At 43.9% G+C, this 22555-nt stretch overlaps 1 protein-coding gene, 1 long non-coding RNA gene and 1 pseudogene across 4 annotated transcripts in view; 2 read left to right on the top strand and 1 right to left on the bottom strand.

Annotated features, from left to right (window-relative positions):
- Positions 1–22555, top strand: part of MAGI2 (membrane associated guanylate kinase, WW and PDZ domain containing 2) — a 1300621-nt gene that overhangs the window by 1275399 nt on the left and 2667 nt on the right. The window lies entirely within an intron of this gene.
- On the bottom strand, positions 6392–11330 carry LOC114221686 (uncharacterized). Of its 2 annotated transcripts, none has more exons than XR_003611791.2 (3): positions 10790–11330; positions 10437–10559; positions 6392–6684 (listed from the first exon to the last, which is right to left on the bottom strand). It is a non-coding gene; the product is annotated as an uncharacterized LOC114221686 (long non-coding RNA). The 2 variants fall into 2 exon arrangements; XR_015766795.1 differs by lacking the exon at positions 6392–6684 and having other exon boundaries at positions 8405–10559; positions 10790–10986; positions 11115–11330.
- Positions 15534–16110, top strand: LOC114219894 (large ribosomal subunit protein uL13 pseudogene; annotated as a pseudogene).

Here is a 22555-nt window from a genome sequence, read left to right as displayed (position 1 = left end):
AACCAGTGACAATAATAGCATTTACTTCATTTTGCATTTAGTTCCTGTCCACGGTGTGCCAGGCCCTGTAATGGGTGGCTAAAGCTCTTGAGCTTGCTCAAACTTCATAACAACCCTGTGAGGTAGCCACTACAATTACTTTCATTTTATTAATAAGAAAACCAAGCCTTCGAGAGTGTTGGGTGGCCTTGATCAGGGAGGATAAACAGAGACTGGAACCAAGGCAATTTGATTCTACAGCCCAGACTTTTAAAGCCTACACTACATCAGCCCAGAGGAGTTCCTGCCCTCTTGATCAGCCTATAACTCTCCAGAGGCTCCCCAGAATTCAAGCGGACTCTAAGCCATTCTAGAGAATGCTATCTTACAAAGCAGTATCCCCATTGGCTCAGGGCCTAAAGCGTTTGCCAGAGTGGTAAAGAACTGCCATTTTAGCACTATAAAACTATCATGTCGTTCCTCTTTGGATAACTTATCAAAGCATGCAAATGTAGCCAAACAGGATATTCCTCAATCACTGGGAACCTGAACCAAAGGCCCCAGGCCCTGACTCTTTGGGGTCAAGAGCAAAACTCTTCAAAGACCTTAATAGAGGAAGAAAGGATAAAGAAATGAAATAAGATGAGCTCTGACATCAGAAGGAGCCATTTAGGACCCATATCACCTTTACTCACAGATGCCTTGATTCCACTTTAATGGACTCATCCTCCAGCCTTTGAAAACAGCTCAAGGTAGAGGGAGCGGCTCTGCCTACTCAGGCCTCCTTCCTGACCAGCCCCAGATGCTGCCGGTCCCTGTGTCTGCAGGAAGGCCTCACAGCCCCCATTCATTCTGTCCCTGCCAGACCTCTTCACTTCGCCTAGACAGCAGCCTCACCCCAAAGAGAAGGTTCTGTGAGGGGTTTAGGGCGGGAAGGCTTATTCAAAGACGCCCCATGAAATGAACTACTCAAGGGACAAGCTGTTTGGAGTCTGGCAGATTCTGACCTCCGCACGTCAGCTGGGATGCAAGGCACCAAGTTTCCAACTTGATGGACGCGTTATGAGCAGCTTTGTAGCATGCTGGCCGGAAGTTTCGAAGTTCCTGGCATCAAGAATTTCCTGTTACGTTTCTCATTCCGCCAAATTTGTATCTCTATTTTGAAAGTGCCCTTCCCGTGTTTTGCATTTTGTTATCTAAGTGCTCCTAGCATGGGGAGCCTAAAGAGGCCTCCCGTTCAGTATCTGAGGCAAAGGATCTTTCCAGCATCATGCTGCAGTCTCAGGCAACTGACCCCCTGTGAGCGGCATTGGCGGACTTTTCTTTCCGCGGGGGCTCACATTAAAGCCCGCAGGCTTCAAATGAGAAGTGGACATGCTAACACAAAAGAATCCGGAGTTATGTTTCTGTCTTCCCCACCAACACACCACGAGGGCTCTGCAAAGCAGTCGATGGAGCTGATGTATAGGAGGACAAGGAGCTTTCTCCCCAGCTGCTCACCCCCCCCACCTTGGGCACAATGGCAGCAGCAGGCATAACTTGAGGCTTCTCTGGAATTATCTAGTACTCTTAGATGCATCACCTACTGAAAGACCTCTCAAAGGATTAACACTTCTTCCATCAGCCTCTTAGCGGGTAAGTCGTTTATTTCAGTGCAAATCACCAATCATCTCTCAGTTCACAGTAATGAGCGGAAAATGATGTAACAACAGGCAAATCTGAAGAGCGCTTAGACTTCTCAGATGAAGAGTATAATGTGATTCCTATTTCTAGTTAACCGTTCCAGGCACAGCTGCTTCTAAGGCTGTGGGTCTTCGCCCTGCCTGCACATTGGAAACACCTGCCATGCATCATAAAGAACCAGCATCTGGGCCCGGTTGCCGGAGTCCCAGGTGATTGGGGCGGATGCCTCCTGCAAGGGATTCTATCCTGCATCCAGGGTTGAGACCCACTGCTCTACGTCTATTTGGAGCGCAGGCTGGGGAGGATCCCTTCATTCCCAGTCTAGGGACCACCATCTGAACATGTGTGGTGTGACCTTGCTAAGGCAAGGGTGGAATGGGGAGCCCCAGTCCAGCCAGGTTGGGGTCGTGAACACAGGGAGGAGGAGGCTGTGGCCCCCACAAGAGACCACCAAGGGGCACTTGTCTTTCCTCTAGTCCATGCCTGGCGCTGAGCTCATCCTGAGCTCCTGTATGGGAGAGCATGGAAAAGATCTAAAATTACACTCTGACCCCTCCCTGTTTGCAAGGTGACCCAAAGGAAGTCGCTTACCATCCTAGCACTTTCTTTTGGAAAATATATGTAAAAATAGCTCTTACCCACAAGCCCTAGAGGGGTGCCCCAAGAACAGCAATTGGACGTCTGGGGAATGTACTGACAAAAGCAGCCCATTTGCTCAGACTTCATTAACAAATAATGACTTCCTTGCTGAAGCCTAATGTCTGTATTAGAACCATTGCATGTGTGCTGGGAGCTGCCCTCTAAATGACTCTACCCACACATTAACGTGAGGATTAATCTCCCAACCTGCTGAATGGTATTAGCAGGTCACTATGAGGTTCATCTCTCCAAACTGCATACTGAGAAGGCAAGTCTCGGGAGGCAGCTATGCGGGCGGACCCCCTCCACAGAAGGTAAGGCTGAAGAATTAGCAGCATCTTAATTACTCATCTGCTGGGGTCTATAGACTTCAAGGCTGAGCTGGAATGAAGGAAGTCTGTTGCCCTGGAAGAAACCCCCTACATTTTTCAAGCAATTTCTCCGGTTCATTTGTTTCAAGCACCTTTGAATTCCTCTGGTATAATCACTGTACCCTTTGTCAACACAAAGTGATTGTTTAAAAGACTCAATCAGATCATGCCATGGGCGACTATTTCCATTTATTATGATTTATTGCCTGTTTAGCACCAATGTGCAAGGCACATTCAACAGAAGAGGAAGCTTCAAAAATGATTTTTCTTTCTGCTCCGGAGGCCCACAGAATAAAAACAACCTGCTCGGAGTAAAGATTCTCCTCACTGATGAGGATCAGTGACTAAGGACATTTTGGGAAGGAGGTTTAATTTTCCAGATGAAAAAGAACAAGACTTTCTCATTGCCATTGATCCTCCTGTTGACCTAGAGCACAGAGCAAATTGATTAAAGAAAAGGCGAGAATTCCCAGTTTTTCAGCAGGTCAGGAAGAGATCTGTCATGGATAAAGCAAAGTCACATAACCCCATTGAAGGCAGGAATCTGGTGTTTTTAGTCTTTGAGCCCCAGCACTGGCCCCACGCTGGCTCCTTCAGGCACTGAATAAATGCTTATTTAATTGGTTAATTCACGTGTGAGAGATCAGACCACTTATTTTTTCCATTGCTAATCATATGTCCAATTTAGGGAACCGGGATTTTTGGTAACTCGGCTTTTCGGGCAAGGGCCTGTTATTTTAATTCTTCCCTCCAGTTGTTGCCAGGAAAAAAGAGTAAGAAATCAGGTACTGAGCTGCAGTTTCTGAACCACTGACCATCTCAAGAATATGTCAACTGTATAAAGAGGCTCCGAGCTGTTCTTTTGAACAGCAGCTTACTAATTTACCAGCTTCGTAAAAAATCCTATAAGTGAATATTAAACATCAGTTAGAATCATTTGTAAAAAGTAAAAAGCACTATTAACACATCATTCAAATCCTCACTTTCCAGTCAGACAAGGGATGGATGCTGTCCTGTCCTGAATGAAATTCTGAATGGTTCCATGGTGTTAACTCTGACAGGAACACGGCATGAGTTATACTTAGTTAAAACACCCGCTAACTTAACTGACCAACAGTCTTTCTTTAAAGTTTAAAAACAAAAGTCAACCTGTGAAGCGTAGAGTTTATTCCTTCTGGAACTATCATTCACTTCTGTGCCTTGATCAAAACTATTGTTTCTTCCCTCGACTTTAGTGAACTATCCCCTACAATTCACAAAGTTATACCACAAGCTAAATTGTGAATCTTTTAGAGCACAGTTTCTCAAAGTGGAGAGCTCATAAGGATGCTGATTCTGATTCAATGGGTCTGGGAGTGAGGCCTGAGATTGTGTATTTCTAGCAAGCTCCTAAGGTGATGCCAGTGCTCCTGGTCCATGGATGACACTTTGGGTAGCAAAATCTTTGCAATTCAGACAATTCCCCCCCTACAGATTTTATGTAGTGTGTATCCTTGAATTCTTTTTATTTAGCAATACAGTAATACAGTAAAATTTAACCAAATAAGAGTTTCATAATATCAAGTGATGCCACATATAAATATAGGCAGAGATGCAAATACTGATACTGTTGGGGAGGAAACATTTTTCTTCACCCCTTTAGATTCTTCTGACTGGTCTAATAATCAAATTGACGTGAGACAGGCTAACATGAAAAAAATTTAGTTATGTACATAAGGGGCCCCATAAGGATATGAGATCCACTGGCAGTCAGGCAAATGAGTAGTAAATATGCTACCAAGAAGTTTCACAGTCCAGAAGTTGAGCTGGTAGGTTGTTCCATCTCACTGAACCAGTCTCAGTCCCGAGACTGAGGATAGGTCAGTTTAATAAAATTCATTTCGGGAAGTGGTGATATAAATGGGCTGTCAAAGTTAGGCCTATATTATGCAAGCAATCAAGAATTTAATAAGCATCATTTCTGTGGAAACCAAAGAGAAAACAATGATTAATATTTGAAGCAAATTATAAACCTATTTCTGAGTTCTGAAAGATTTCAAGATTTCTAGAGGTCAAGATTTCTAGAGGTCTGGTTCAAAACATTTTCAGGACGCCTGGGTGGCTCAGTTGGCTGAGCAGCAAACTCTTGGTTTTGACTCAGCTCATGATCTCCATGAATCTCCTTGAAAATAAAGCATTTTAGCAGGAACACTTTTGTAAAAGCATCTGAGTAAAAGAACAACTTCTACAAATGATAAAAGACTTAACAATGGCTTGGTTAGAGGTCTGATTAGAGTTTATTAAAATGAAATTGCCAAGGAAATTTGGTTATTTCTGTGACACACACATTTTAAGGTAATAACTAGAATTATGACTAATAACAGTATATCAGAATCTTAAAAATTTTATACAATTTCTAGAACACTTAATAATATTGATGCATACAATATAATCTTAAGAAAGTTTATCATCTCTTACTTGAAAATGCTTCTCATGTAATTTAACATAACAAACAAGCCTAATTAGGTTGATAGCTCTCTTTTATAAAAAGAGAGAACAAATCTTTTGAGATATTCCAGGGACAGAATATCTCATATCTCAAAGGTATTTTTAAGTCAAAAAGACTTCATTTAGAATTTGAATTCTGGGAAGTTTGTCAACAATATCTAAAGGTTTGAATATTTGATTAAATAGGAATTAGGGGCTGAGGGCAGGCCACCCCAACACTCACTACTTTGGCCTGAACTTTATTTCAAGTTAAAAGAACTCAAAATCCAGCAGATTCAGGAAAAGCTCTTTATCTACCCCCTCAACTTCCTCCTTGTACCAGCAAAAGTGCTAGTAACAGAAATTCTTCTTTCCCTAAGAAACTTAGCTGCATAATAGGGCAACTTTTGTTTTCTAAACATCTCCTCTTACCTTCCTGCTAATGATCTCTTTCCCCTTTGTAGCCTCTGACCCCTGCCCATCTCTATAGCTCATGTAAGCTTCATGTTGCCTGTCTTTGAAATTTCCATGTCTGTGTGGGTTCCCCATATGTCTGCTATTAAATTTAATTTTCTGGTGTTAATCTGTCTCCTGTCAACGTGACTCTTAGTCCAGCTAGAAGGACCCTGAAGGACAGAGTAAATTCTTCCTCCCCAACAGATCACAGATAATTATGAAACAACACTTAATGAAAGTGACAATAAAAGATTTAAAAGGCAAATAGAGATGGTTGCATAGTTGTTAGCAAACTTAGCTCTTTTAATGTTGAGAAGATTCAGTATTCTTCAGTAATCAAAAGACCAGATTAAGACAACAGGAAGCATAGGACATTATGTTGATAAAACACAGAATTTTTTGTTTTCTAGACAGATTAAGGGGCATGAAAAACCCTTCACAATCTATTATCAAGAGCATACCAATAGTCCAAAAGACAGTTTGTCCTTTTAACAAGGAGAAAACCAAATTTTAATTTTGTACCAGCTGACTTTTGATATTAAAGCTTATTCCCTTAATTAAATTCATTCCAGTCTTAGCCAGCGCTGGCGACAAAAAAATTCCTTTCCAAAGATTCCTTTTGCACAAACCTCTTACAACTTTCTTTTTCCTCAACACACATTTTGCTTTCCTTGCATACAGAGATGGTAATCGGGGCCCTAGTGTGCAAGAACACCTGCTCCAGGAGTCCCAAACAGACCGGGTTCAGCCGCTTGCCGCTGACAAAATCCAAAGGCAGAGAGACGAGTGGTGGTGAAACAAGAATGGAATTTATTTTAGTGAGGACAACATCAAGAAGACAGCAGGCTAGCATCTCCAAGACTGTCCCCAAAGTGCTGAAAATTCTTGTTGGTTTATATTAGGAAAATGTCAGACAAAGGTTGGTGGGTACATGCAGGTGGACAGTGAAGGTCAAGTCCATTACTATCTGGGGGTCAATCACACTGGGTCTTGCGGCCATCAGGGCAGTCATCATTGCTTGAGGGGTAGTTTCAGTTCCCATCACAGGATGTTTTGCCAGCAGGATCTTTTGCCTGAGTTAAAAGTTAAGCTGGAAAGAACTTCACCAAGTTAGAATGTACAGACTATGGTCAAAATGGAGGTTGTTAAAGTCCTCTTTCAAGACGTTTCCCTTATTATTTCTAGTAGCTTTAATTTTATATATATATATATATTAATTAGAATTCTTAACCTGTAGAAAGCTTGGAATTCTTAATCCTTAGAAAGCTTAATTACTAGGGATGCCTGGCTGGCTCAGTTGGTAGAATGTGTGACTCTTGATCTGGGGGTCATGAGTTTGAGCCCCACGTTGGATGTAGAGATCACTTGAAAGAAAGGAAGAAGGAACGAAGGAACAAAGGAAGAGAGAAAGAGAAGGAGGGAGGGAGGGAGGAAGGACGGAGGGAAAAAAGAAAGAAGCTTTAATTTCTAGTGAATACTAACATTTCCCAAAATTGGGTTTACCTATCGCTGAGTCTTGAGCCAGAAGACACAACCAAGTCAAAGAATAGGAAAATTTCTGCTTCTGTTACTCATCCATTCTGCTGCACGCCTGTCCTTGAATCCCTTCTCATGACAAAACCTAGAACCTTCGGCAACTAATTTGGGTCTGGTTCGGTCGAGGACCCAGGGCCTGGGGATGCCCCAGTTCAACCAGCAACATCTTTTTGGTGACCACAAATGGACTAGGTAACAGCAGGTTGAGTGACCCTGTTCATTGGTGAGTCTCCAACTCTCGCCTTCCTTGTGCTGGAGAGTTGCTTAGTCACTGTCCTCCTTTGTTCTGCTTTCACTTTCCCATACACCTGGGAAAAGGCCCAGAGGTGCTAGAAGCAAGAGGGCATAAGATGTGCTGAGAATGAGCATGTGAGCCAGCTCTTCTGAACCCACAGCAGGCTCCCTTGGATCATTCCCAGGGTTTGGACACGTCAACGCACATGGTGGACACAGCTGGGGACCTATGCATGAGACCTGACATCAAAAGAGGATTTTTGCAGATGGGATCATGTTCAGATGAGGTCATTAGGGTGGATCTTAATCCAACATGACCAGCAACCTGAGAAAGCAGAGCCTAACCCACATGGAAACTGTCCAGGAAATGAAGGCTCCATCCTGCAATGTAAGAAAACCATCCCGGAGACCCCACAGCACACAGGCCTATGCCCCTCTTCCATAATACAGTCTTCCAGTGTGGTACAAGACATATTTACTAACACACCCAAACATCTTTAGTTTCCCTGCAATAAGAGGACAAAAATAGGTAAACTTAGACTTGTTTAGCAATTAATGTTTCAGTATTTTATTTTACTTGGAAATGATCTAGACAGTCAATGAATTCTCATCATTTAATTTAACTTAACAAAATTCTATGGGCGGAAGTTACCAAAGAGATTTGGGAAACTAAGTAAACATTTCGTAAAGAAATCATTGCAAAAAAAAAAAAAAAGTTCACCTAAAAACTCTTAACTTCACTCACATCTACTTAATTCATTTGTTCTTAACAATCATACCTCAATTACTCATGAAAATTTCATGAGATATTAAATCAATTAGCTATCATCTTAAGATTTTCTTTCGTTTGTTTTTTGTTTCGTTGGTTTTTTGCTCACAAATTTTGTAAAAAAAATAACATGAATTTATTTGACTTTTAGTGGAATACAAGTACTATGCTTAATGTGGATAACTCTAAAGACATGCCTGTATTAATTAAACCAGCAAACTTAACTGAAAATACCCTAGATCACATAAATTTGAAAAACATTAGGGTTAGTTTCTGTCATATTCCTGAGATTTAGAAATGCTTAATTTATAAGCCCTTAATTTTAAGCCAATCAATAAACAGAGCTCTTTTACAAATTAATTTTGGCAATGCCATCCGGGGGTAGAAAAATATCATATCTATATTGTACATACATACATACAAACAGATCTTGTAGCTTTTAATTTTAAAAATTTAGCAATGAATCAGATATAACAGAACCTCACTAGTTTATAAGTTAAGTTTACCCACTCAGGTGGCTAAAGCTTTTTACTATTCATATTAGTGAAGATGCCTGATTTGTGGCTGATTTGTATTTGTCCTTGCCCAGTAATCTTATGGAAACTGTGAAGGAATCGGTATTTTATAAAAGGCCTCTTTTTCTTTGCATTTCTTTTCCTTTTTCCCCTTTACTTTTAGGTAAATATGGGAATTATTTTAGATACCTCCTGGGGTGTTTACATTTCAAAGATATAGTAAGATTTACATCTTCAAGGGACAAAGAAAGAATGGAAGTTTCTCCAAGAAGGACTTTGGTTTCCTAAGGCCAATAAATCACAAGCCTTTTGAGATAAATAGGAGAAGTTTTAAGATTGGTAAAAAGGAATAGATGGACCTTGGATTGCTTCTAGAGCTACATATTTTTTTTTTTTTAGTTTTGCAAAGACTTATGAGAACAGTTCTCAATTTTTTTTTCCAAGAAATTGAGTTGCAGCTTAAATGATATCAAAGGGCTGATCTACTCATCCAGATACATCATATCCATTTGCTTCTCTTCCTGTGGGCACATGGTTTCCTTTCAGCTTTGGAGAAGAGACTTTACAAAATCCTATCTGGCTTTGAACATCCACTTCCAACTTCTAATCAACTTTTAGCCACAGAACTTCTACCCTTTCCCCCCCCCAAAAAAAATTTTAAATATCTTGTCAGTTTTTAGCTGGGACAAGCGGTAAATATTTGGGCAATATGGAACAACTTCATGCATGAAGAGATGTCTTCAAAGAGGGTGCAAGGATACTACCTTCTCGAGATCCAGAGTCACTCCCAAAGATAGTCAAAAGAACCAAGACCCTGTAGGTCTCGGGCAGATAGAAAGCCAAGCCAAGCTCTTAGGACACAGAACAAGCTTAGTAGGATTGTTTTTCGTACCTACAGGTTCTGGAACAGCAGTTTTTAGACATAAAATAAGCAGGTGTGCTGAAAGGTGGCATGCTTAATTCTTTGGATTTTAAGAAGGAAGAATTTACATTGAATGCGGAGTTTTAATTTCTGTTCTAAGTCTAATTTCTGTTCTTTCATCTCTTAAAAAGGAGTACCAAAGGCTAGCCATTATAATTCGTTGTATCCACTTTTTAATTTGGTCTTTACAACAGGTGCCAATAAGGCAATAGTTTAGGATGAGAGCTCTCCAAAATTTCTCAAATATAGAAGTTTTCCCAATTCAAAAGATCCATCCTCTGGCCATCGACAAGTGGGACCTATTAATCTCAACAGCGACTCTAATAAGCTTCTCTATGGCTTGACCAAGGACGCAAAAAGCATTCCAAAAGAGAATGCAAAATACGCAGCCCTCACGAGATCCAGCAAGTTCACTGCCAAAGGTTGTCTAGGAAAGCAAAAGCCTTAGTTGCACAGGTGGTAAGGATGGTGTAGTGACAGCAGTGTCCCTGGTTTCCCGCAAGAACGTGAGATGCCTCCAGCTACAAACCTGCTCATCTGAGACACCAGGCAGGTGCTACTGAAACGAGCCTTCCCCAGCACTACCAAAGAAACTAAGGTGGAGGCTACCGAAGCTTCTTAAGGACTGGAGCCCTTACGGCAAACTCCCGTGAGAGCTGGCATGGCTGGGCGAAGACAGTGCTGCTTGTGACTTTGTGTCACAGAACCCCAGGCTATTCCCCTGGCCACCCACGTACACCAGTAGACGTACCTTCCCGATGGTGGAGAACAGAGAGAAGATTCTCACTAGTCACAGAGCCAAGCTCTCAGGACATAGAATAAGATGAAAGGAAAAGCCTCATCCAGTTTTTACACAGGGGACTCACAGCCAAGTTTGTTTCAGCAGATGCGGGTCTGGTAACCACGAGCTCGCCAGTCTGTGAGGCCAGCTTGAACAGCAGGCTTGTAGTGCCTTTGCCTGCGTTCTGCCCGAATGATGGTTTTTCCTCCTTAGGACAAATGACACAAAAACAGAGACAGAGAAAAACACTGACCATCTTTGGGAGGGAAAGGATCGATAAAAACCAGGAGTGCTCATTACCAACTTTTTCTTTTTTTTAACCAGAGTGGCTATACCCGAGCAATTAGTTCCACAAATATTTTATCCTGCTAAACTAAATTTAGAAAAATTAAAAAAAAAAAAAAAAGGATTCTCATCATGCATGCTTCCAACAGAGACCTTGCAGGCAGAGATCTGGGAAGCCTTCATGGAAAGAATTCTTATCTTCTGCTGGTACTTGTCAGACGTGTCAGGACCTCTCAGCTGTAGCAGCCTCGGAGGGAGCAGTATCCCTACAAGGACGTAAATCCTGCCGACTCTGCCAACTCTCAGGGAGGGAAACTTTTTCCTCTACCCTTGTAGATTCTTCTGGAGGCCTAACCAGACAATAAGATGATAATCAGACAGATTAACAGGAGAAAGACAGATTGAGCCACATATGCAGAGGGGCCCCATAAGAATATGAGACCCACAGGCAGTCAGGCAGATGAAGCTTATGTGGTACCTGAGCTAAGGAGAAGAGGAGAGAGGTTTGGGGTGTCCAAGGAGAGGAAGGCATTTCACAGGAGGATGGGAAGAGCAGATGTTTGCCACGCCAGGCAGACAAGTCTTTCTGATATAAAACAAAGTTATCTTTGGTGATAGCTCTCCTTCTTGTTGCAGGCACCCCCATCTAAATGTTTCTGGGCAGTTTAGGGGGGAGGTAAAAAAAAAAAAAACAACTTCTTGAGTCTTTGTTTCTTAAAAATAATCAGCCTAGGGTGCTTGGGTGGCTCGGTCATTAAGCATCTGCCTTCGGCTCGGGTCACGATCCCAGGGTCCTGGGAGTGAGCCCCACATCGGGCTCCCCGCTCAGCAGGAAGCCTGCTTCTCCCTCTCCCACTCCCCCTGCTTGTGTTCTCTCTCTCACGCTGTGTCTCTCTCTGTCAAATAAATAAAATCTTTAAAAAAATAATAATAATAATCAGCCTAAAATAATCCTCATGCCAAAGAGATACATTTTGGGGTGGCAAATTTTGCTCCCCTAGAATTCATAAGCATTTATTACAAATATATCAGGTTTCTCCACGTTTCTGTAAATTACTAAGGTTGGCTCCCATTCCACTTTCAAGAAAGGGGAATGAGCAATCTCTGACTGATCTATTTATTTTTCATTCAATTGATATTCATTGAACACGCAGTCGTATGTGCCCAGCACCGTTAGAGGCTGAAGGTGCAACCAGGAACAAGACAGATCACAGGCGCTGTCTAGGAGAATTTATATTCTAGGAAGAGAGACACACACAAATTCGCTGTAGTAAATGCTGTCAAAGAAACCAAGGAGCTGAGCCAGGAAAGAACCACTTTGGACGGGGTGGTGAGAGAGGCCTCTGAGGAGGTGATAGTGAAGCTGAGGGGTCTACCCCTGTGACGCCCCAAGGGGCCCAGCGTTTAGACTACAAGTCTGCTCCCAGCCCAGGAACTAGCTCCGCCTCCTTCAGCAGATGGGTGTCGTTCAGGGGGAGACTGCTGCACAAATTTGGCTTCGTGTTGGGGTCTGCACCGCTGCCAGCAGCTCACCAACAACCCCTCTGCACCCAACGGCCACTATCGTTTCCGCAGGCCGGCCTTGGCCCCCTGCCCATCTGCAGCCCCCTATTTAGGCCGCTGCACTAGCGCTCAGCACGGCTTCCTGGCACGTGCGGCTTTTGCTGTAAGTGCACAGACCTGTTAAAATCCAGCGCCCAGATGAACCATCCTCTGCAGCGATAGTCAAATCAAGTTTCTCGTATTTTTCCTCAGTTCTGTTTTATTTCTGGAGAAGTGACTTCAATAAAAAGCCTTATCTTTTGCTAAAATGAAATTCAACCCGCTTGAAATCAGACATTATGTATGAGCCCTAAGTGCTACAGAAATTGATACCCACTGGCTTGTCTCTAGAAAGGTCTGAGATTCTATTTGCAGAGCTAAAAATTCATGGACAGCATTTATCAAAACCCAGCCCAAACTCTCCTTTTTAAGGTGAGGCAGACTCACTGCCTCCCACAGCACCCCCCCACCCCCCTCGTCCCAGACCATCTTGTGTCTTCAGCTGGCCTCCGTTATGGTGTCAAGCCCCACTATCCACACCCTGCGCCATACCGCCCCTTGCCCCCCACACTCCGTGGGAACTATAGCTTGAACATGGATGAGGGCTCCGAGGGTTTCAAATAGTATCATCCTTTGTGCTTGATGATCAAAGCAGGGGAGATGCTGGAGGAGGCTTTCACAACCCCATGGGTAGGGAGTAAAGTTCTTCGGCATCATCAGCGGCTTGATGGGGGCAAAAGGGTGTAATAACCAGGGACATGCAATTGGAGCTAAGGTTACCGCAGCCCTGGAGTCCTAAGTTCAGAGAGGCATGTGATCCCAGCCAGGCCAGGTGCAGATGTGGGCCACAGCCTCTGCCTGCTTCCATGACTGCCCTTTTTATCCGGATGCCTCCTGGGCTCTGGTCCTTTCTGAGGGAATGACATTTGGATGACAGAATGCACACACAGCATTTAACATTAAGAATAAGTGCCCAGCGAATGTTAGCGGTTTGGGGTTTTGCTTTGTTTCATTCTACCGTTACCATGATTATTTACAACTGCTTACCATGTGCCCAAAACTGTGGCAGATGCTCACTTAACTTTTACAAAAGCATGGGCAATTTTAATTTTCATAACAGATGTCTGAGGTAGATAATGTGTTGTTTGGGCTCAGAGAAGTTGAGTAGTTTGCCCAAAGCTACGCAGCTGGTCAGTAGTAAAGCTAAGATGTAAATCTACGCTGCCTCAACTCTAGATTTCCGTACTCTTTCCTGTCACCCGTGTTCATGAATCCTGCCATTACAAGGTGAGGCTCGAACCTTCCAGTGAGTCTCCAGCACCTGCTGAATGGACTCCGTGGTCTTCTGCATGTCCGTCCGATGAGGAAGCTCATCATCGTTCCCTCTCCCGTCCCACTACAGCTCACGGGCTAGCTTTCGACCCTGGTGGTCTCTCCGGAGCCCCCTCCAGGATCATGCCCACGGCCCAGAACCTGAACCCAGGAATGAGCGTGGGCATGTCTGAGTGCAGGGAAGTCCGAATTGTGTGGCTCACTGTGGAACATAATGAAAAGCTTAGTTTGGGGTATGTGAAAGTGAGAGATACGGGTTTTTTTTCTCTCTTCAAAGTAGGCAAGAGCTGGGCATGATTCAAAGAAGAAGAGAAGCAACCACTTGAAAAAAAGGCTCATTATTGAAGAACTAGGGGATGACGTTGCTACTGCTACTAAAATTTTAATCCATCTAGTTTTCACTTCAAGACCGTTTCCTCAGGGAGCCTCCCTGAGCTCCTAAACGCAGTTAGCACCCCATTAAATGCTTCTGGAGCACCCTTTGCTTTCCTTAACTTTCTTTTGATGATACATCACATTTGCAATCATTTGTTCTATATCTACCTCACGTAACAAGCTCTGCAAGGGCAGCAATGTCATCCTATTCATGCTGAATTCCCAGCAGTCGACACAGTGCTTGGCACCGAGTGGATGTTCAATAAATATTCATTAACAGCAAGATTAATAGTTTTTCTCTGCCAGAAGAGCGACCATGCTTCTGTTTGCCAGTAAGACCAATAAGAGAAAAGGAAATTCCATTTCTTTATAAAAGAATCTAAGACAACATGATACTCTGATGGAAGAAACACACATCGAATAAGTCTTAGTTCATGTGTAATTTCTTTGTCAATATCAGCGGATGACTCACCTGTAAGATAAGGAGGGGGATCCCCCACCCTGACCACTCTCCTGCTTGAAAGCTTCCCCACTGTCTTTAGGGTGATGTTCTCCCCAGCCTGCTCTCCCAGGCTTCTCTTCTTCCACTACCCCAGACACCTCTCAGCATCCCCACAACCCACCGAGCACTTGCTGATCCCACTTTCTGGAATACTCTTCTGTACTTTCTGCGTCGCGTTCTGTGCTCCCTTTAAAGTTAAACTGAAACCATCTCCACGTCTCAAACACAGAACAATCTGTTCTCGTGTGTGCCCACCCCACAGCACTCCGTACTTGCATCTGGAAGGCTAGAAATCTGAAATTGTGCACGAGGAGTTCCTTGAGGCCCTTAATTGTGTCTTGTTCATTTTCACATCACCGGTGCCTAGCACACGCCTGCCCGAAGGTCAGCGCATCTTCTGGTGAATAAATACACAAGAAAACCTCAGGTCCCCCTTGACTCTTCTCTTTCACTCACACCCTATATCCAGTCCATCAGGAGGTCCAGCCTAGTTTGTCTTCGAAACACAGCCTGAGTCTGGCCCCTTCCCACCACCTGCCTCACCTAGGACACCATTATCTCCTGTCTGGGCTTCAGCAGCCTCCAGACTGGTATCTTGCTTCCGCCAGCAATGCATTCTCTACACCGTAGCCAAGTTGGCCTTTTAAAATGTTCACCTGCGTGAGACCAACCAATGGCCTCCAAAATACTTAGAATAAAATTCAAAAGCCTTACTGAAGCCCTGTTCGGTGTCACTCTTGCCTTCTTCTGCCTCCCAATCCAACTTACCATTCCTCCAACACACAGAGCCCTCCCTGCGCACGTGTTCTGTCTTTGCCCACATGACTTGCTACTTGGCATTCAAGTCCCCGCTCAGGGTCAGCTCATCCACGAGGCCTTCCTTCCCCGCCTTACCTAGCACAGCGCCCCGCACTTCTCTCCACCTCCCCGCCTTACCTTATTTTCTTGTGTGGTACTGATCCACATCAGACTTATTATTACCTATTTGTACATTAATTGTCTGTCTCTTTCACTATGATACTAAGGCCCATGAATTTCACAGGTGTATTTTCAGTGCACAGACCTGTATAACAAAAGTAATAGGTGTTCAATAAATGTTTGTTGGATGGGGAAAAAAACCAAGGTTTCCCCAGGCATCTGCCAAAAATGGCAGAAAGGCAGGTCTGGTGCTACGTGACCCCCAGGAACCCATCATGGCCCATCATTGCCAAGCGGTTACTGCTGGGCTAGAAGATGGTGGTTGTGCACTGTGAGGGCAATGAACCTTTCTGGCAATTTCTAGAGAAACAAGTTAGAATACCTGGCCTCCCTCAGCAAGTGGATGAACACCAACCAGTCCTGTGGCCCCTGCCACATCTCTGGGTGAACAGTAGGGACATGCTGCCCATCAGACTGAGGCCAGGCCGTCCTGACTACCTCAGGGTGTTGGATAGGACCCCACCACCCTGTGACAAGACAAAGCAGTCGGTGGTTCCTACTGCCCTCGAGGCTGTGTGTCTCCTCCTCCGTGAAAGTTCATCCACCTGGGTTGCCTGGCTCACAACACTGGCTGGAAGTACCAAGAGCTGACAGCCATCCTGGAGGGGAAGAGGAAGGTAAAGGCCAAGATCCATTAGAACCGCTCATGAGGTTACAGAAACCAACCGAACAGAACATGGAGAAGGAATTTGACCAAAATACAGAGATCCTCAGTACCCAGGGATTCCCAGGGTGGACGCATTAAAGATGGTTTATTCCTCATGCTCGGCCTGACCTGCCCTTCCTCCATCACCGTCCTGGGATGTGGGAGACCCGAGGGCTGCCATCCAGGTGCCAGAGGTGCTGGGGCTTACATGGCTAGGGACACAGAAAGGACTTAAGTCACTGCTCCTATTTAAGAAAGGCTTTCTTTAAAAAGTTACTTTACCCATCTCTAAGATTTGTGAAGGCATAATTTGTCTATGACCTACTTTAGAAAATCAAGTGTAGAAACAACCAGTTCCTTCGGTTTCAGTATTTGCAGAAGTGAACTGGGAAACCGTCATCGGCGGGGAACCCTGCCCTGTGAGTGGGGCATCTGTTTGAAACTTTTCACATGGTCGTGTCCTATACGCTGCAGCTGTTAGGATGTGGGAAGGTGCCCGTGGCGGGGGAGGGGGGGAGCCTGGTGTGGCATGAGGGTATTCACAGTCATGCACAGGCAGGGAAGACCTACACCCATGAGGTTACAGGCATTGCCCTTGCTGCTTCCCTGTATTTTGTGATCAGAAATCAGCAAGTTCTTTTTAAAGGAAAAAAAAAAAAAAGTAGCTAGAGCTGCTGGCTCCTGGGTCCCAACATAGAGAGAGCTTCAAGGTTCCTGAGAAATGGCCTAAAGACCAGGGCAGGTGTGACGGTTACCTGAGGGCAGGTGGGTGGACAGATGGATGGACTAGGTCATGGGGATTAAGGAGGGCAGAAGAGACCAGTGCAGGGGGAGGGGGTGAATGGTAAGAGGCTTTGGATCCACCCCACCTAAACAAAGGCGTTCCGTTTTTATTTGTTTCACAAATTGGGCTTTCATTTAAGATTTTGTTTGAAAAGAAGAATGTGTTGCTTTCCAAAACATGCTTCAATGAACCAGCATATTTCTCATATATCCTGTAATGCAGATATTTTACTCATTGAGACTGATCCCTGAGCATCCCCACATTCCCGGGTCAACCTGGGTCACCACGATTTTACCTCATTGAAAAAATAGAGCTGAGTTACATAACCTGCACTCCCTGACACACCTCTGATGGGTTATACTAGGATAACAACCCCTTTTGGCCCTTGAGGCATCCAGAGGCCCTTGAGGCTTGGCTCGATTCTTCAGACCTTGATCATTTCCATCTGTTCACTCCAGTGCACTGACTAAATGTATTTTAAATATATATATATGTGTGTATATTTATTATGTATAAAAATATATAAATAATATATTTTTCTACATGGGTCCTGATGTGGAGAAAGTTAAAAAGCACCAAAATAGAGTAGTGGCTTGGGCCTGGGCTCTGGAGTTACGTAGTCAGTCGTCCTGATTCTCACTTATCAGCGGAGTGGCCCTGGCACATTGCCTAATGTATCTAAACCTCAGTTTCCCCATCTATGAAGTGGGGATAATAGCACCAGATTGCCCAGAGCTGCTGTGAGGATTAAAGGATCATGTATAGGACCCACCTGGCACAGTTCCTGTGATGGATGAAGCCCTCGGTAAATGGTAGCCCCATCATCAATAGGACCATTAGCCCTGAGATTTGCCCCTTCACCCCTGGAGGTCAGGTTTGCCACAGGTTTACTGCTGTACCTTTGATTATGCTCTCAACACAAGTATAAATATGAAGCAAAGATACACAAATACGGTCACAATTTTTACAGGTACTGATGTTTAGAACACCTCATTTACATCTCTCTGGTAACAGAGGTGACACAAATACATGTTTGAATGCCATTAACAATGCCTCCAGACAGGAAACAGTGCTTCAGAAAGAGCAAACAGCAAAGGAAAATCATTAATTTGTTCAGAAGTTTTTTAAAGGCACACTTTTCTTTGTATCTTGTTACAGAAAGCAATCACCTTAGTGATGGTTGAACAGATCCAAATGAACCATTATGGCTTAAAAGATCCTTAAAAGATTTTTCTTTTGAACACAAAATGACTTCACATTACTGTCCTTTGATCTACTCTAGTCATTTTTTATATTTTCCTGTAATATTCTAAATTAGAAGAAAATATAGTTCAGTATAATCACATCAGTATTCTCCAACCCAGCCAACTATAGGTTGCAACAGGAAAGGTTTTTATAAGGAGGAGCACTTACCAAATCCATGGATCTCTTTGCAGAGTTAAGTTCATTCATCTGAGCAGTAAAAGTAGGCCTTGAACTGACTCAGTGTTTCCAATACCTAGTAGGAGTGTTTTCAGTTCAGTCCAGGTCAAAGTGTGACACTGTGAGGGACATTTTTAAAATATATAGTCTTATCCGTGCCCTTAAGAAATCTAATTCCCTTATCCTCTGATTCTAGCTCATGTTCCCAGCACGTTCCCAAATCAACACCCTCACCGTGGTGACAGCCCTTTCCGTGTCCAAGGTTCAGACACAAATGGCAATCAGAGCCTCCATTTAGAATAATGATGGATCTGCCTCTGACAGAATCACTTTTGATGGAGGTTTCTAGGATACTACCCCAGAAGAAGAGACGAGTCCCATTTCACAGTCAAAATAGAGGAAAGCTGGGCCCCCGGGTGGCTCAGTCGGTTAAGCGTCTGCCTTCGGCTCAGGTCATGATCCCAGGGTCCCGGGATCGAGCCCCACATCGGGTTCCCTGCTCAGTGGGGAGTCTGCTTCTCCCTCTCACTCTGCCCCCCCCAGCTTGTGCTCTTTCTCACTCTGTCTCTCTCAAATATCTTTAAAAAAAAAAAAATAGAGAATAGCAAAGGAGTCTAGTGACAGTGTTTCAGCTGAGTTTGTAGAACATCACCCAACTGAGAAAGTCATTCGACTGCTTCGCCCCTGACCAGGTACGTAAGCCTGGAACAAGTTACTTAACCTCTTTGTGCCTCAGTTTCCTCATTTGTAAAATGTACAATTTACATGTGGGTAAATACATTAGAAGAGTAACTGGTATCTAGCAAGACCGTCACTCGATGTTGGCTGTTGCCATTATTAGTCATACAATAGTGGTGATACTATTGTTACCTTCCTGAGCACCCTTATCCAAAAGGCAGCCATTAGGCTCTACGTCCCAGCCCTGTGTTGGGAGGAGGAGGGCAGTGCGGGGCCTTGGGGGACCAATCAGCCCAGAGCTGGAAGCCCTCGAGCTACGAGGTGAGATAGGCGGCAGGAGACAGGCCCTCCTTCCCCTGCAACAATCCCTGGCTCCCTGCGGACGGGTCTCCCTCACCCTTCGACACAAGATAAAGTGAATTCTTCCTTGATTCTGATTACATTTTCCTCTGCACAATTTTTTGCTGGAGCTAAGAGCCACCTAGGAAAACCAATAATGCAGATACTTATTTACTGCAATAAGTAGTCTATTCCTAGTGGGTCACCTCTCTAGTTACTGTCACTTGAGTTATATTCCATAAAGAAACAAGCTGTTGAAACACAGTAGATGAGGGTTTTGTTTGTTTGTTTTTTAATCTCAGGCATAGCGAGATTACATAGCGGAAGACTACATTTTATGTTTCAATATTGCTGAGTTCCTACAAGATAATTCAAGAGGTCATACATCTTTTAACTCAAAGATAATAGTATATTTGTGTGTGTGATTTCTGTACATATATACTATTCATATGTATTATGTATTAACCAGCCTATTTTCTAGGATAGAATCCTAGGATCTAGGATAGATCCAAACTGGCTAGAATCAACAAGAAGGGGAAGAAACCTGATCCTAACTTAGGACAGGGACCTGCTTCTCCCCCCAACAGAGGGTGAGATATTTAGGGTCTGTCTTGCCTGTGGTTCATCTGAATATTCACTGGCACATTGACTAATGAGTCCCCAGAGATGAAGCTCCTTTAAGCATTACATCATCATGGCTGAGAAGATTAACAAGGGAAAGAACATCTGTTAAAAGTCAGAGGAACTTCACTGCCTGTTTTCCATCCAGAGCTTCTCTCTCTCTCTCTCTCTCTCTCCCTCTCTCTCTCTCTCTCTCCACCCCAGGGGCTGCTGATAAAAGCCAAGACCTCTTCCCAGAGCCCCCTGCTGTTGCTGGCGTCCTCCTTCGGCACTCCTGCCCCAAATGTATTTATTTCCCCTCCCACTTCAAATACTCACCAGCATTTCACCACCGTCCTCCCTCTGGAAACTGACAGAAGTCACAGATACAAACCTGTCTTTGCTGGTTATTCTCTAAATGAAGAGCTGTTCTGAAGTATTTGCTCAAGTAGGCATTTGGTTTCAAGTCTTCCATTTCTATTTGTGGAACAGATTGATGCGTTCATCAGATATTCACTGAGCACTTATTACTGTGTCAAACACCATGCTAGGCAGTAAATCCCCCTGTGATAAACAAGACCACTGTGGCCACTGCCCTCCCGAAGTTTTCGATCTAGTTGTTGAAATCGATATCAACTGAATAAGCAGGCAGATATATAATGACCAATTATAAGTACTATGAAGAAATAAAAACAAGATGCTCTGGAGGAGAGCAGAATATCTACCTTGGATTGGGGTGACATTTAAGAGTTCTAAAGAATAAAAAAAGAACCCACCATATGAATAGTTGGGGAGAGAAACTTCTGGGCAGAAGAGTCAGCAATGACATCCCAGAATAGAGAATGAGCTCGGTGCATTTAGGAACTGAACGGAGACCAGTGTGGGTGGAGAATAGAGAATAAATAGAGATGAAGCTGAGGAGGCTGGCAGGGGCCAGATCATGCAGGTTTTTGTGGATTTTAATCTCATAGCAGTAAGAATCCCCTGAAAGTTTTAAGCGAAGGAATGGCATGATCTAATTTGTGTCGCAAAGAGATTGCTGTGGGTGCTGTATGGAGAATCATCAGAGGTAGGCAAGACCAGGAGTAAAGAGAAGAGTGGGTTACCGGAGCAGCCCATGGGAGAAACCGTAGCTTGGCAGGCCCATCCCTTGGGTATGGTAACTAGGTTAGCTGTCCTGAGCTCTGAGCTCAGGGGAGGGTGTGTGGTTCACAATCTCCTACATTTAACTTCTCAAGTCTGAACAACACTGAAATTCATTTTTTGAATTCTCTGTCTTTAACAGTATTGCCAAGGGTTTATGAAAGATGTCCACACTATGGCCTTCTTTTGACTGTGATTATCTTGGGCAGCCCACACTGGTTGCATCCTTCTAGGGACTGCCCTGGACCTCGGGTGGTGAAAGTGAAGGCAAACCTCAGTTGACAGAGTCCACATATACTTGAAGCTAAGACGAATAAGCCTTGCAGTTGGATTGTATCTGTGAGGTGAGGGGGAGAAAGGAATCAAGAATGACTCCAAGTGACGGTTGTGCCACTCACCAAGATGGGGAAATAAGGAAAGAGCACAGAAAAATGAAAACTATTAAACCACTTATATAAATGCCCATCCTTTAAATCATGTTACTTTTAAGATCCAGTTCATTTTAACTTCTGACTAATACTCTCAGTCAATAGTGGCTTGGGACATTTTAGCTTTCAGTTTCTCCCACTACGAATTTAATGATCTATAAACAAATACTTGAGAAATCTTTTTACAATAAGAGCGATTCTTTTGTATCTTTGTACTTTGAGTGATTTCACCTTCTAGTTTACTGTCAAGAGTAAGATGTTCAGAAATAGATGCTAACCATTCTGTTCAGTGATGATGGGGTCTAGTTCCTGTTGGACCGCGGGGCCCACTGAGCATGTCCATTTCACACGCTCTGATCCTATTTGCAAGGCAACATGTTAGGAAAATGTTCTCAGCACGTAAAAGAGAGTAAAGAAACCCAATGTTTTATTCTTGGCTCACCGATTTTGTAATGTTAGTCAAATTACTTAACCTCTCTCTGCTTCAGTTCCTCCTTCAGGAAATGGCGTGAATAATATCAGCCTCCTTGTATCTCACAGTAATTCAAGGCTGGCTAACTGCCTCGGCCATACGTGATGGGATTGGCAGAGGCGGGGGGAGGAGGACGGTGTTGGGAAAAGATATTAAAATGTGGAGCAGCACTACCATGGCCCAAGTTAGAGACTACCGTTGCACAGCTGCCCTCTAGTGAGGCCTTTTGAAGACCACTTTTAACTCTTCCAGGCAATATCTTCCTGTATGATGGAGTTGCCAGGATCTATCACTTTGCTATAACAGTTTGATTTTCAAATTCTAGCCCAGCCAGAAGCAGAACATACTCCAACTTTCAATGAAAACATTTGCATGTGAGGATTTTCAAATATTCCTTTAAAAAAAAAAAAGATTTTATTTATTTATTTCACAGAGAGAGACAGCGAGAGAGGGGGGAGTGGGAGAGGGAGAAGCAGGCTTCCCGCGCAGCAGGGAGCCCGATGCGGGGCTCCACCCCAGGACCCTGGGACCGTGACCTGAGCTGAAGGCAGAGGTTTAACGACTGAGCCACTCGGGTGTCCCTTGAATATTCCTTGAAGTAGTAGAGCAAAAGCACACCTGAGAATTACAGCATTTGGGAATGGCTGATTTACTGCACTTACTCAAAACCTCACCTAC

Source organism: Eumetopias jubatus, unplaced genomic scaffold (assembly GCF_037043125.1).
Source record: "Eumetopias jubatus isolate StellerSeaLion01/CBP00866 unplaced genomic scaffold, mEumJub1_p1.0 scaffold_14, whole genome shotgun sequence".
Taxonomy (NCBI): Eukaryota; Metazoa; Chordata; class Mammalia; order Carnivora; family Otariidae; genus Eumetopias; species Eumetopias jubatus.
The sequence above is the reverse complement of the archived record's forward strand: the minus strand, read 5'-3'. Positions and strand labels throughout refer to the sequence as shown.